Here is a 13,722-nt window from a genome sequence, read left to right as displayed (position 1 = left end):
GAATGATGTAAATCCATTAGGACTTGTCATATTTTATACTGTATCGCACTCAGGGTGTAACCGTTAAGGCCCATAATATAGAACGATATACTGATTGTTATCAGCTAAAATAAGGGACGTGATATATATTGTGGGTGTAACCGTTAACGCCCATAACTTGTTATCAGCTAAAATATTTTTCTGTGACGTCAGTGACTGTGTAGTCACCCCTTGACTGTGTACTCACCTCTTGACTATGACCTCACCCCATGGTTATCAGCTAAAATATTTTTCTGTGACGTCAGTGACTGTAGTCACCCCTTGACTATGTACCCTTGACTGTGACCTCAATTATGACCTATGTGGGCGGGGTCTGGAAAACCCCATGACGTCATCGTGACTGTATACTGACTGTGTACTGTCCCCCTTACTACTCATGGGAGAATTTTTGTTCACTAGATTACACACAGATCTATACTTGACCTTAAAAATACCAATCTCCCCATTTCAACAGCCAATGTCAATGTATAAAGTCTACGCATTTCCAGTTCCTTTTAACTCTAGCTCCAACCATGCCACTCAGCTCATCCATCTGCCACCATACTTTCTACACACAGCTGACAACCAACACCATGCCACAATCACCTCTCAGCAGTTAACTGTGTGAAGGAACCTCAACCCGTTACTGCAACTTCAATATTGCAATGAAAGCAACAGCCTCTCCAAGTTGCTTATCAGGAGTCTTCTTTAATCAAAAGAAAACCGTGAATGATCTATGAGATTTTCGGTTCCTAACAAGCATGCTACCCCCAGCTATGTACGAGCTTTCACCATCCAACCTGCTGTTATACAATGCTAGCACTGGATTGCGCAAATGGACAACAAATCTTGAAAGGATGTTTCTTCTGTGTCATAAAAATACCATGTCAATGTTCCATAACAGCTGACGACCTCTATCTACCTCCCTGATTAGGAAAATGCAACAATCAAACTGACAAAGTTACAATTCTCCACCCAGTCAACTTAGCCCTACTCCAACAATTTTTCCATGCAGACTCCCATTCAACCATATTCGGCGACACCATCTTCGAAGAATTCATTCACATAAAGTTACCAAATTTCCACATCTTTAAACATTCGTTCTCCAAATTTTTGGCTAATGATCAAAAACAGCATCTAAGCTTGAAGCGCATCGCCAAGGCCGTTCGACACGATGGACAAGTGTTTACAAATTTAGCAGAATCCATGATCGCGGCACAAGTCAATTTTGCAGTGGACAATTGGCCAGACACAAGTGGTATCCTGGCCATCGTTTCCACATCTGTTGGATTCTTTGGACTCATCTTTAGCATCTGGTCATGCTACAAAATCCGAACCGTCCTGCTTCCTGTGTTGTTGCTCCATCAAGTGAAACCATCAGCTGCCGCAACCATTAAACCAACTTTATCCTTCATCTATAATCAGGCTGAAGATGACACACCAGCGACCAGTGTTAATGAACACTGTTATGCCACTTTTTCCACTCCTTGGCCTTATGTTTCCCTTTCTGTGCTAACACCAATCCTTGTTATTGCATGCATTACTCACCTATTACACAAATTTCAACGTTCACACAAAACTTCACTTCATTTAGAACTAACAACTGGACCTACTTGTGAACTTTTCACTCTACTAACCCTTCCACTTTGCCCTCACAATTGGAACATTCAGACTCCTGAAGACATTTCATCAGTTCATGTTACCACCTCATATTACATTCTTCATTACCTGCACATTCAATACACTGATTTCACCATCACTAACAAGCACACCAACCGCTCCATTGATGTTCCAACTACCATCTTGATCTCACCATTCACTGCTAGAAAAATTAATAACATCCTTCAGCATCCATACACAGCATATTTCCTGTTGTCGCACCACCAATATTTCCAAATTTTGTAACAGCCATCTAATCTTCCTTGCAACATCTTGGCATGACTTACTTGTGTAGATAAGTGTGTGAGTAATTGCACATTTTTTTTTCAGTGTTTGAATTTTAGTGTTCATTGTACCTATGTTTTGGGTATGTGCATTCTTATTTTTGTTGCACTATTGTATTAACTTCTGTTGTACATATTACTTCATTTTTTTTTTCCAAAATGTTTTTTTCTCATTACCTGAACAGTGTATGTTTCATTTTTATCTTTGAGGACAAAGATTTTTCTGACCAAGAGGGAATTATCATGGTGTCATTTTGACCCTGAAATATACTTTTCTATTTTTGACCATTTCCTTATAATTTATGAAAAGTTCCACATAATTTATTATATCTTTAATTTTGAAAACTTATATTTTATATTTATTGACTTTAATCAATTTTACATAAGATTTACTTAGATAAATAACTTGAGGCAATCTGTGGATAATTCACACGCACAGTTGTTAAATCAATTAGTGCCATCCGAGCTAATTAAATATATGCTTTTAGATTTATCCTTCGAAGACATCCGCTGTTTTTATAATTACGTAATACGCATTGTATCGCAAAACCATCGTGTCAATCCGCCTCTTTGATGTAAGCAATGAGTGAATTTTTCTTTACAATTCTTTGTATCAATTAATGACAAGAACAACTCAATGCCAGGACAGGGGACGCTACAGGGTTTTGTCCGATCACTTTTGCGACGGACTCCAAATAATAAAGAAGTGAATTTTATATTGTCTCCTGTCCTGTATTTCAGGTATTGTAGAATATTTGTATTTGAATTATTTTTACTTTGTACTTAAACATGTTTAACTTTGCACTTTAGAAAAAGTGTTCATCACTTCATGATGAAAAGCTTATAAACAATTATCTGTTTTGACAATAATTTTAAGAATGTTATCTTTTGATTTTCACAATTTCATTCAAAAAGACAAATTAAGTTCTAATTTTTGTAACAATTCACATAATGGTATTTCCTATTTTTAAATCAAGTTTACAAACCGCAAGTAGTAACTTAATTTTTAAAGTTAAGACTTTTTCGGATATTGCATATCTGTCTTTTACGGGTTTCTAATTTAGCCTTGTAAACAAAGCGTGTTGTGTAAACGCACAGTACATTGTGCTGCTTTTCATATTTAATACTTAACGAAAACAAATATGCAGAAAGTAATCATGTAAGTAAAGTTATTTTTGTGATATGTGGTTATGCTTTTTATGATATATGTTGATAACTTGTAAATCAAGAAAAAACTTCAAAGACTGTCAGGTTAAGTCGAGCATTTTGTACTTTTGTTTGATGTGCAAAAGAAATACTGATTAGGGTTTAGATTTTGAGTTGTAGTATGTTTGTAAATAGTATATTAGATTTTAAGTAAAGCTTTGATAGGCACCCCCCCCCCCTGTAACCGGAAGTCATGATCTTGTCTGGTGTTGACCGGAAATTGTTGATGTAAACATTAGCATGTGATTTTCTATTTTTGGTCTGTTGCTTTCAATCCCCTCTCATAGCCAAGCATAACTATTGTAAGCTAATTCTCCCCTTTTAAGATTAATATTTCATTTTATTTTATTCATTTATTTTCATGATAAAGATATATAGTAGACATGTTATTGTACCTGATATGAATTGTGTGATTATATAATGGTGTTTTAATTAACACATGAACTTTTCTGTGACATCATTATGCACATTCATTTTAAATATGCAGTATACCATTGTTTTATATCTTTTATTGTGTTTATAATTGATTACACACTTTTGCGACGGACTCCAAATAATAAAGAAGTGAATTTTATATTGTCTCCTGTCCTGTATTTCAGGTTGAATATTATTAGTTATCACCAGAGCCCCAATCACTAGGTGATATATATACTGATTTGTATTTGTCAATCTTCAGTTCGGAGGCCTGACGCATTACCGGCCACTTCCGTCTGTGTCGCTTATTTGTTTGTTATTGTTCATCTTTTAAATTCGATTGATAATAAATACGGAATCCCTTCATCACTTGGTTTTACTTCTCTGGAATTGCATATTGGTGGACCCTTGGGAATACGGCATACATAACCTTCGTTTTTAACTTACAGCCCACAGCGCGCCTCAACCTTATAATTTGTTCCTTTTACACCAACATTCCCTCACCCGGTTTGTACTGCACACGACCGATGCAGATCCAGAAGAATAAACTAGCACCGTAAAAACTACGCGGTCACAATTGGTGGATGAATCCTAAGGGTAATTACAACGCCCGGGGCTGTTGCATATACCTTGCAGTAGCTAGATCCCGTACCTAAACAGCAAGCGAGTTCCCCTACGACGATGGACACTTATCGATTTCGGCCAGCTCGGATGTCTTGGACCTTTCCCCGCAATTCCAAACAACATAGATCCTGGTTCAACAACACTTGCTTCAGATGTCGCATGCCTGGACACTTCGCCAGGACCTGCACATTTCACAGAGCAGAGAAATCAAAATCGAACCAGGTACGTGGTAAATACAGGATCCAAGAGTATTCCGAACAAAAACAACATCTGAAGGAACTTCCATTCTACAACGTCAGAAATTCGGCCCTTCGTAATTTGATGGACTATTTGGCTGTTCTCAAACACGAACTTGCGCAAACAAAACAATCTCTGAAAGATTCACAGGACAACTTTTTAGAATTGATTACCCAGTTTAGTGAAATGAAAAAGGAGTTAAATTCGACCAGATTCAAAATGCACGCGACTCAAGAGAATTCCCGAGAAGAAATAAGACAGCTCCAGAAAAAACTGGACGCATCCAAAGAAATAAACAAAATGGTATCCGAAGAAATTCAAGCGCTAATCCAGAAAAATCATCACCAACTTCAAATTTCTCAGGACCAAGAACAAGACATCTTTGACTTAAACATTCGAAATTCCGATTTAGAATATTCTTTATCCGAGCAACAGTACATCATAGATGACCTTCGTGAGGATATTTATCGCCAAGATCAAACTATTCAACATCAGATGGAAGAAATCGAAGATTTACATCAAACAAATTTTGAATTAGAACAAGTCATATCTCAACACCGCAAAGAAATCTGTGACTTGCGAAACCAGTTATACCGCAACCATAGCAGCGGTTACAACGGACACTATAGGAACGGACACTTCTACCGCTGACAGTTCCTTTCAAACACGAGGACGTGTTTTACCGGAGCGGGGGGATATTATCACAGTGCAAAATTGACTGATCTATAATTATCTTTATTACGGACTTTACTTTTCAAATACAACATTTATTTTGTCATATATTCTTAGAATTTAATGTTTACAAAGTGAATTAGCCATTGACACTCGGCAGACTTTTTATTTCATTGTTATTACAAATCAGACATATGATACTATTTTAATTATCGAAAAATGCTTTAACCGAGTGAGTTTCTTTAAACTTTTGTTACATAAGTTAACAGTGACATCCAACACTATATTTGATGTATTTTAGTGACGTCATATATTTTTCCTAAGCACGTGACGGGTGTATTCTAACACGGTAAATAATCTATAAAAAGCGCATCGGCGCAAGTGAATAATGACATTAAATCAAAAATATTTTTATGAAAAATTCTTCGAGACTGATAGCCCCCACCTGAGAGTAGGGCCCAGGAGATGACTCCGGGGCAAATTGGGGTGACGTATCGCCGTGTGGCGGAGATCCGCCAAGTTGAACTCCAGCATTTGGTTGCCCAAGTGAAGACCAATTTCAACCTGTTGGTCGGTCACCAGCTGCGGGGGAACCATTACCCGGAAGGTGTTGATCATCCGTACCTCCGGGGACCATCCAGAGGAAAGCCAGGATCGAGGCCAGAGGGACTGGAAGGAACAATCCTGGACGTTTTTCTTTTGTGTTTTACATGTTTTATGAACTGTGATAATTGATTTTGTATCTCGTGTTGATAAACTGTAAATGTATTGTACTGTGTAAATTGTGTGATGCTTATATTTGTAACTTCCGTGGTTTCTCTGGTCGGAATTGGGACATTCCTCCACGAAATGGGGGGGGGGAATGTAGTGTATCTGGGGGGTTAACTTCCGTTTATTTTATATCGGACTCGGCGTCCTTTTGCGGGTTTTCAGCCTCTTTTTCCGGGGATCTCAACAGAGAAGCCACGTGAAGGTCTTGTTCAAAGTGTTTATCTATTTTATACTTGTTATCATAACAATATAACTGTTTTTCTCTTAAGTGATTTGTTACTTGTTTATTGACCGCGGAAATCACTTCAAATTTTATTTTTCCGAACTTCTAAATTTTTGCAGGAAAAAAGAATTTTTGTAAGCCTCTACTGTTTAAGTTTGTGCGGTGCATGGTGAACTCACCCTATATTCGTTGCAATACAGATTTATACATTGCATATAAAGACAAGAACAATTTCACAAAAAACATTTTATTATGAAATTTTAAACCGTGTTTTGTAGGATCAAAAGCATCATTGCCACCACTGTGAAAAAAGTAATGAGCAATGAACAGGGCCTGATGTTTCACGAATTAGCTCATGATTTTGATCAAGTGGATTACAGCGGAAGGTCCATGGTCTCCGTTGATTCCCAATTCAACATGTGTACCTATGGAAGAGGACCATATTACAGATCAAGAAATGGCTCCTGAATCCATGGAAACCGATGAAGCATCAACCTCTACTAGAATTGGCAACAACAAGGGTGCATTACAAATGTAAAGTGAATGGATGTACTGAGGATGTGCGAGTTACACTAGATACAGTCTCATCTGCTGTATACTTGAAATGGGTAAGAATTGACAATTATGGACCTGTGATAAATCATTGATAATCTTTAAAAAAATCAATATATGCAAATCCATGTTCATACAATTTCAACCAAAAGTTTATGTGTTGCTTTCATTTCAGATTTGTAGCAATAAGCACATTGCACACAAATGGTGTTCCCAGCCTCTCCTCAACCGGGGTCTCCACATTGGGGATGCTCTATTTCAGCTAGTCTGGTTGCCACTGGAAACAACTTTCAAAAGCTTGCATTGTTTGCAGGTTTTTTGAAATTGCCTTTCCTTTCATCATCTTCATTTTGGAAAATTCAGCGAATTTATGTAGTGCCCAGCATTGTTGAAATATGGGAAAGTCATCAAAATGAGGTTTTGAATGAATTTCGAGGAAAGGATGACTGGAGGAAAAAGCGCAGTGCTGGAGAAGGCATGTTTTCAAAAAGCCCCCCCCCCCCCCCCCAGTTCCTCCTTCATCATAACATTAAAAATTGTGGAAATTGTAACAGATGCTCATGTGCAAATAGAAGCTCTGATGAGTAAGTTTACATTAGTACTCAATTAAGTGAATACTATTCATATTCCAAAAAATGGGTCTGTTTTTTTTAAAGAAACAATGCATTCATTTTTCAGGAAAAGACTCTCCCAAAATCAAACACTCGTTTGAAATATGGCATGGTTCAAAGGATCTTGGGAAAAAAATAATTCAGGTAATTACAGAGTAGGAGCTAGACGTTCTTGCTTGCATGGGCCTCTAATGGAGGAGTGTGACAAAAGCTGGCTAGAGCCAGGATCACCTGCTCATGTTGCGTTAAGAGATATAGTTCGGGACAAAAGACTGGTGAAGAAAATTCCATATAACTTGAATTGCAGGTTTGTACTGGCTTCAAAAAATACATGTTTGCATACATGTAATCATTTTGTCTTTGGAAATGAATGTATACATCTTATATACTTAATCATTATCATATATTTTTCCTAAGCACGTGACGGGTGTATTCTAACACGGTAAATAATCTATAAAAAGCGCATCGGCGCAAGTGAATAATGACATTAAATCAAAAATATTTTTATGAAAAATTCTTCGAGACTGATAGCCCCCACCTGAGAGTAGGGCCCAGGAGATGACTCCGGGGCAAATTGGGGTGACGTATCGCCGTGTGGCGGAGATCCGCCAAGTTGAACTCCAGCATTTGGTTGCCCAAGTGAAGACCAATTTCAACCTGTTGGTCGGTCACCAGCTGCGGGGGAACCATTACCCGGAAGGTGTTGATCATCCGTTCCTCCGGGGACCATCCAGAGGAAAGCCAGGATCGAGGCCAGAGGGACTGGAAGGAACAATCCTGGACGTTTTTCTTTTGTGTTTTACATGTTTTATGAACTGTGATAATTGATTTTGTATCTCGTGTTGATAAACTGTAAATGTATTGTACTGTGTAAATTGTGTGATGCTTATATTTGTAACTTCCGTGGTTTCTCTGGTCGGAATTGGGACATTCCTCCACGAAATGGGGGGGGGGGGGAATGTAGTGTATCTGGGGGGTTAACTTCCGTTTATTTTATATCGGACTCGGCGTCCTTTTGCGGGTTTTCAGCCTCTTTTTCCGGGGATCTCAACAGAGAAGCCACGTGAAGGTCTTGTTCAAAGTGTTTATCTATTTTATACTTGTTATCATAACAATATAACTGTTTTTCTCTTAAGTGATTTGTTACTTGTTTATTGACCGCGGAAATCACTTCAAATTTTATTTTTCCGAACTTCTAAATTTTTGCAGGAAAAAAGAATTTTTGTAAGCCTCTACTGTTTAAGTTTGTGCGGTGCATGGTGAACTCACCCTATATTCGTTGCAATACAGATTTATACATTGCATATAAAGACAAGAACAATTTCACAAAAAACATTTTATTATGAAATTTTAAACCGTGTTTTGTAGGATCAAAAGCATCATTGCCACCACTGTGAAAAAAGTAATGAGCAATGAACAGGGCCTGATGTTTCACGAATTAGCTCATGATTTTGATCAAGTGGATTACAGCGGAAGGTCCATGGTCTCCGTTGATTCCCAATTCAACATGTGTACCTATGGAAGAGGACCATATTACAGATCAAGAAATGGCTCCTGAATCCATGGAAACCGATGAAGCATCAACCTCTACTAGATTTGGCAACAACAAGGGTGCATTACAAATGTAAAGTGAATGGATGTACTGAGGATGTGCGAGATACATTAGATACAGTCTCATCTGCTGTATACTTGAAATGGGTAAGAATTGAGAATTATGGACCTGTGATAAATCATTGATAATCTTTAAAAAAATCAATATATGCAAATCCATGTTCATACAATTTCAACCAAAAGTTTATGTGTTGCTTTCATTTCAGATTTGTAGCAATAAGCACATTGCACACAAATGGTGTTCCCAGCCTCTCCTCAACCGGGGTCTCCACATTGGGGATGCTCTATTTCAGCTAGTCTGGTTGCCACTGGAAACAACTTTCAAAAGCTTGCATTGTTTGCAGGTTTTTTGAAATTGCCTTTCCTTTCATCATCTTCATTTTGGAAAATTCAGCGAATTTATGTAGTGCCCAGCATTGTTGAAATATGGGAAAGTCATCAAAATGAGGTTTCGAATGAATTTCGAGGAAAGGATGACTGGAGGAAAAAGCGCAGTGCTGGAGAAGGCATGTTTTCAAAAAGCCCCCCCCCCCAGTTCCTCCTTCATCATAACATTAAAAATTGTGGAAATTGTAACAGATGCTCATGTGCAAATAGAAGCTCTGATGAGTAAGTTTACATTAGTACTCAATTAAGTGAATACTATTCATATTCCAAAAAATGGGTCTGTTTTTTTTAAAGAAACAATGCATTCATTTTTCAGGAAAAGACTCTCCCAAAATCAAACACTCGTTTGAAATATGGCATGGTTCAAAGGATCTTGGGAAAAAAATAATTCAGGTAATTACAGAGTAGGAGCTAGACGTTCTTGCTTGCATGGGCCTCTAATGGAGGAGTGTGACAAAAGCTGGCTAGAGCCAGGATCACCTGCTCATGTTGCGTTAAGAGATATAGTTCGGGACAAAAGACTGGTGAAGAAAATTCCATATAACTTGAATTGCAGGTTTGTACTGGCTTCAAAAAATACATGTTTGCATACATGTAATCATTTTGTCTTTGGAAATGAATGTATACATCTTATATACTTAATCATTATTTATGGTTAACTTCTTTTTAACAGGAGCACAGCTGCCATAGAAAATTTCCAGAACTTGATCCTGAAATATACATCAAAGCAGCACTCATACACTCCACCTGTTTTCAATGTTAGGAACCTTATTGCTGCTTTAGACCACAACTCAAACTGTGATAGAGATATTTCAAGAAAAAAGGATGGCCTTTGTTAAAATGTTTTAATTTCAAATTAATCCCAGAGCAAAAATTAAAACTATTCCAAAGAGCAAAAAACTACAAAACTTTTTTTTTCAACTTGTTTAGACATCAACGATACTGTAGCAAAAAGAGTGGGCGGTGGTTAACCTATGGGGTTAAGGAAAAGAAGAAGTATCCGTATTCCGAGAAGCTGATGAAGGCCTAGTATCATATTCAAACGCTACAACGAGACAGCGAAATCTTTCATCCTGCTACTCCACAAAAGCCTTGTGGTAGATTTATTGGCCTCGACGCCAATGCACTATACCTATACTGCATAGGAAAAGAGTTGCTCTTAGGTGCTTTTGTGCGCCGCCACCTTAATGATACTTTTAAACCCAGGAAGCGAGATAAGTACACTTTCGCATACGATTGACCCAGTGTGGGAAATTTGGCTAATAAAAAAAGGCGTCGTTAGGAAAGTCTGCGTAGATTTGTACAAAAATCGTATGCCACCTGAGGCTATATTTCTTGGACTTAAACACAACTGAATATATGAATGTTCACGACAAACCTCATTCGTCGAACTTGTGCAACTGTTGAGAAAACTACTATATGAGTGTAGAAAGAATGAAAAAGTACCTTAAAAATGTTAATCCATGTGGAGGGAAAAATTTGCCTCAAAAATGTGTGTAAATGTAGGTAAAGATACCGATTTTAAAATATAGGGGCATAACTATTCAATGTTTTATCTGGTATATTATTTACTTGACACATATTTTTTTAATGCAACAATTGTTTTTGCAGAAGCAAAAATTGAAAAATTCCTTTAAGACACACCTCCACTGTGGGTCTCTAAGCTACTACTTAAAGGCTGGAATAGACGAGTTTTTTTCCAGGCGTGGAAAAACAGGAACATTCTTAGACAACCGAAAGAAGATCTGAAACAAACACATCTCATCTTCTGGACTAAAAGTAACGAGAATGTGGAGAATCAATTGTTTCATGGTGTTATCCGCGGTGATATTTCATTCAGGGGGTTTAAAGATCGATGTTCAATAGAATCATTTCATGCATATCTTTTACAATTTTATGCTATGCTATGGTATGCGATTTAAATGATATACTATGAGATTTGTATGCCATGCTAGGAGATTTGTATGCTATGGTATTTGAAATTGAAGTGAACCTCGTCAGTTTCTTCTTATCACTTTCATCTCAATTGACGTACAACTCATCCACTAATATTCTCTTTTCTGTTTGTTAACTCGTTCTGGTGATTACTGATACCCATAGACAGAATCTTAATGCTAGCGCTCTCGAGCACTACCAACTACGTTAGGTGGCAGGGGATAAGTTCGAAGGAAAGACCCGGTCAAAATTTTGAAATAAAGGGAGAACCTGGGGTTTGGCTGGTTATTTGAGGGGTATAATTTGGTAGAATATTTATTGCATTCATTTTGTGGATAGAGGAGCTCATGTCAATTTCATTGGTATATGACACTTTATTACTCACGGTGTAGTACCTAAACGGTTGCTATCCGTAAAAAAACGACGTTCGCTGTTTCTATTCGAAAATTATACGGTTACTAGCTGAAAAAGATGTCCGACACAGTAAGTATTTTTCTTTTCAGATTGAACAAAATGCTCATTTTCTCGAAGATTTTAATTAACCTGCAAACTTGACAACCCTTACGGAACGTAACACACATTTCAACACTAAAATATCCAGCTACCTACATACAAAATGAAGAATTGACTTAAAACTTCGTGAATAACTGTCGTTGATTTGGGCACATGTGCAGTCGAATTAAGTTTTTGGACATGATTGCGCCAAAATCAAAGTTTTTTTTTAAAAATTGAAGCGGCTGATTTCTCAATATTTGTACACAGAATAGTTTGATTGCAAGAATTATCCATTTTCTATGTTTGTATAAAAACTATGACGATTTTACTAGATAAGCCGTATGTTACGGCTACTATTAGACAACGACACCGGTTTCTATTGGAAATGTGCACTTTCTCACCTCAATGAAATAACATCCATGTATTATATATGCTTTGAATCATACAGTTGAAATATGTTATTCTATAGTAACCGTTTAAAAATACGACTTTCGCAACTCTCCGACCTTTCCAACAGAGCTCGAAACCACCTCGAATGTATCACAGGTGCTTGGGGACGCGACCCCCCCCCCCTCCAAATTCCCGAGTTATTTTTTCATCAATTATTTTTTTAATTATAAGTTGATGTATGCTGCACTAGAAAAAAAAACACAATTAATGCGAAATAAGCTATGTATAAAAAAATATATACCGGTACCACTGGTATATTTTTTATATATAGCTTGTTTCGCGTTAATTTTGAATTTTTAGTGTAACATACAATACATCAACATATAATTAAAAAAAAATAAATGATGAAAAAATAACTGGGGAATGTGGGGTGAATGTTGTTGTGGGTGGGGGGGGGGGGGGTGGGTTCCTGTGGAATGTATTACATAGTCGTTCATGACACCCCCCCCCTTTTTATTTATTTTTATAGAATTTGATTTAAATACATTATGTTTTACTATCCGTCGTGATGTGAGCTAGCAGTGCCCGAGAAGTTGAGACTGTTTACCTGTAAGACCTACCTATAAATGTACACATTTCATCCTTTATCAATTTTTTACATTTCATGAAAATAATATCGTTCCGCATGAGGTTAGTTAATGTTTGCGCAGTACTTGCCCGCTGACAAAAGAAGCGAAAGGGACGAAAATAAAACGGGAGAATATTTCCCTGTATACAGTAGTACATCATAAATTTTTGCGAGTAACAAAAATTTTAACTTTGCAATTTGGAAATTCTAACTTGCATTTTTTGTGATGTATACCGGTATATACAGTGAATTTTGAACTCTGATACCCATATGATATCAATAGAAAATCATGTTAAGGTGTTCTGAGACTCTTCCGAATGGGAAAAAGATATCAGATTTTCCAATTACAAATCTCCATTAGAAATCTGTTTTTATTCCTGTGAAAATCTCCCGGTAAAAAAGGGATACCCTCCATAAACAAATATTCAATATTTTTCTTTTAATTGATTTTATATTTTCTTATTCTCTTTATGTGTATTTTGTAAAAAAAAAAATATGGCTCAAAGGTGAAAGAAACAGTAACTTTGGACAGACTTAATATGTCATAGGTTACTGTGGAATCATGGCTTTTAAGGGTGCATTTCGTAGATTAGAGCTGCGGTGGAGTTGAAATCGTTGAAGCACTTGATGCTTCACATTCTGTGTGATGTGTTTTCGATTTTTTAGGCTTGTGCAGCCATAAGTTTGATTTTCTTTTTCTAGCTGGAAAAGAAATTTAAGTTTCATATAGTAGCCGGTGCATCGTATTCAGTTTATAGCCGGTGCGAACATATCAGTATTTCAAATAGCAACCGTTACTTTAAAAAATCATTTGATGTCAAATTGTTTCGATCAAAATATACTTTCTTGTTTATTTTGTATAACTTAATGAATCAGAATAGATAAATGCTTTTTTTCATAATATAGAACAAACAAACTATGATTTGTAGATGAAAATATCAGCTTAAAACTTGGTTGTAACAGCCTTTTAGTTCGTCACCGACCTAGGAAATTTCTCTATTTCTG

The 13,722-nt window shown here is 36.9% G+C and overlaps 1 protein-coding gene across 1 annotated transcript in view; it reads left to right on the top strand.

Annotated features, from left to right (window-relative positions):
• Positions 1-13,722, top strand: part of LOC128174829 (uncharacterized) — a 218,200-nt gene that overhangs the window by 179,728 nt on the left and 24,750 nt on the right. The gene's annotated exons all lie outside the window — the stretch shown is intronic.

The sequence above is a fragment of the Crassostrea angulata genome, chromosome 2 (assembly GCF_025612915.1).
Source record: "Crassostrea angulata isolate pt1a10 chromosome 2, ASM2561291v2, whole genome shotgun sequence".
NCBI lineage: Eukaryota > Metazoa > Mollusca > Bivalvia > Ostreida > Ostreidae > Magallana > Magallana angulata.
The sequence above is the reverse complement of the archived record's forward strand: the minus strand, read 5'-3'. Positions and strand labels throughout refer to the sequence as shown.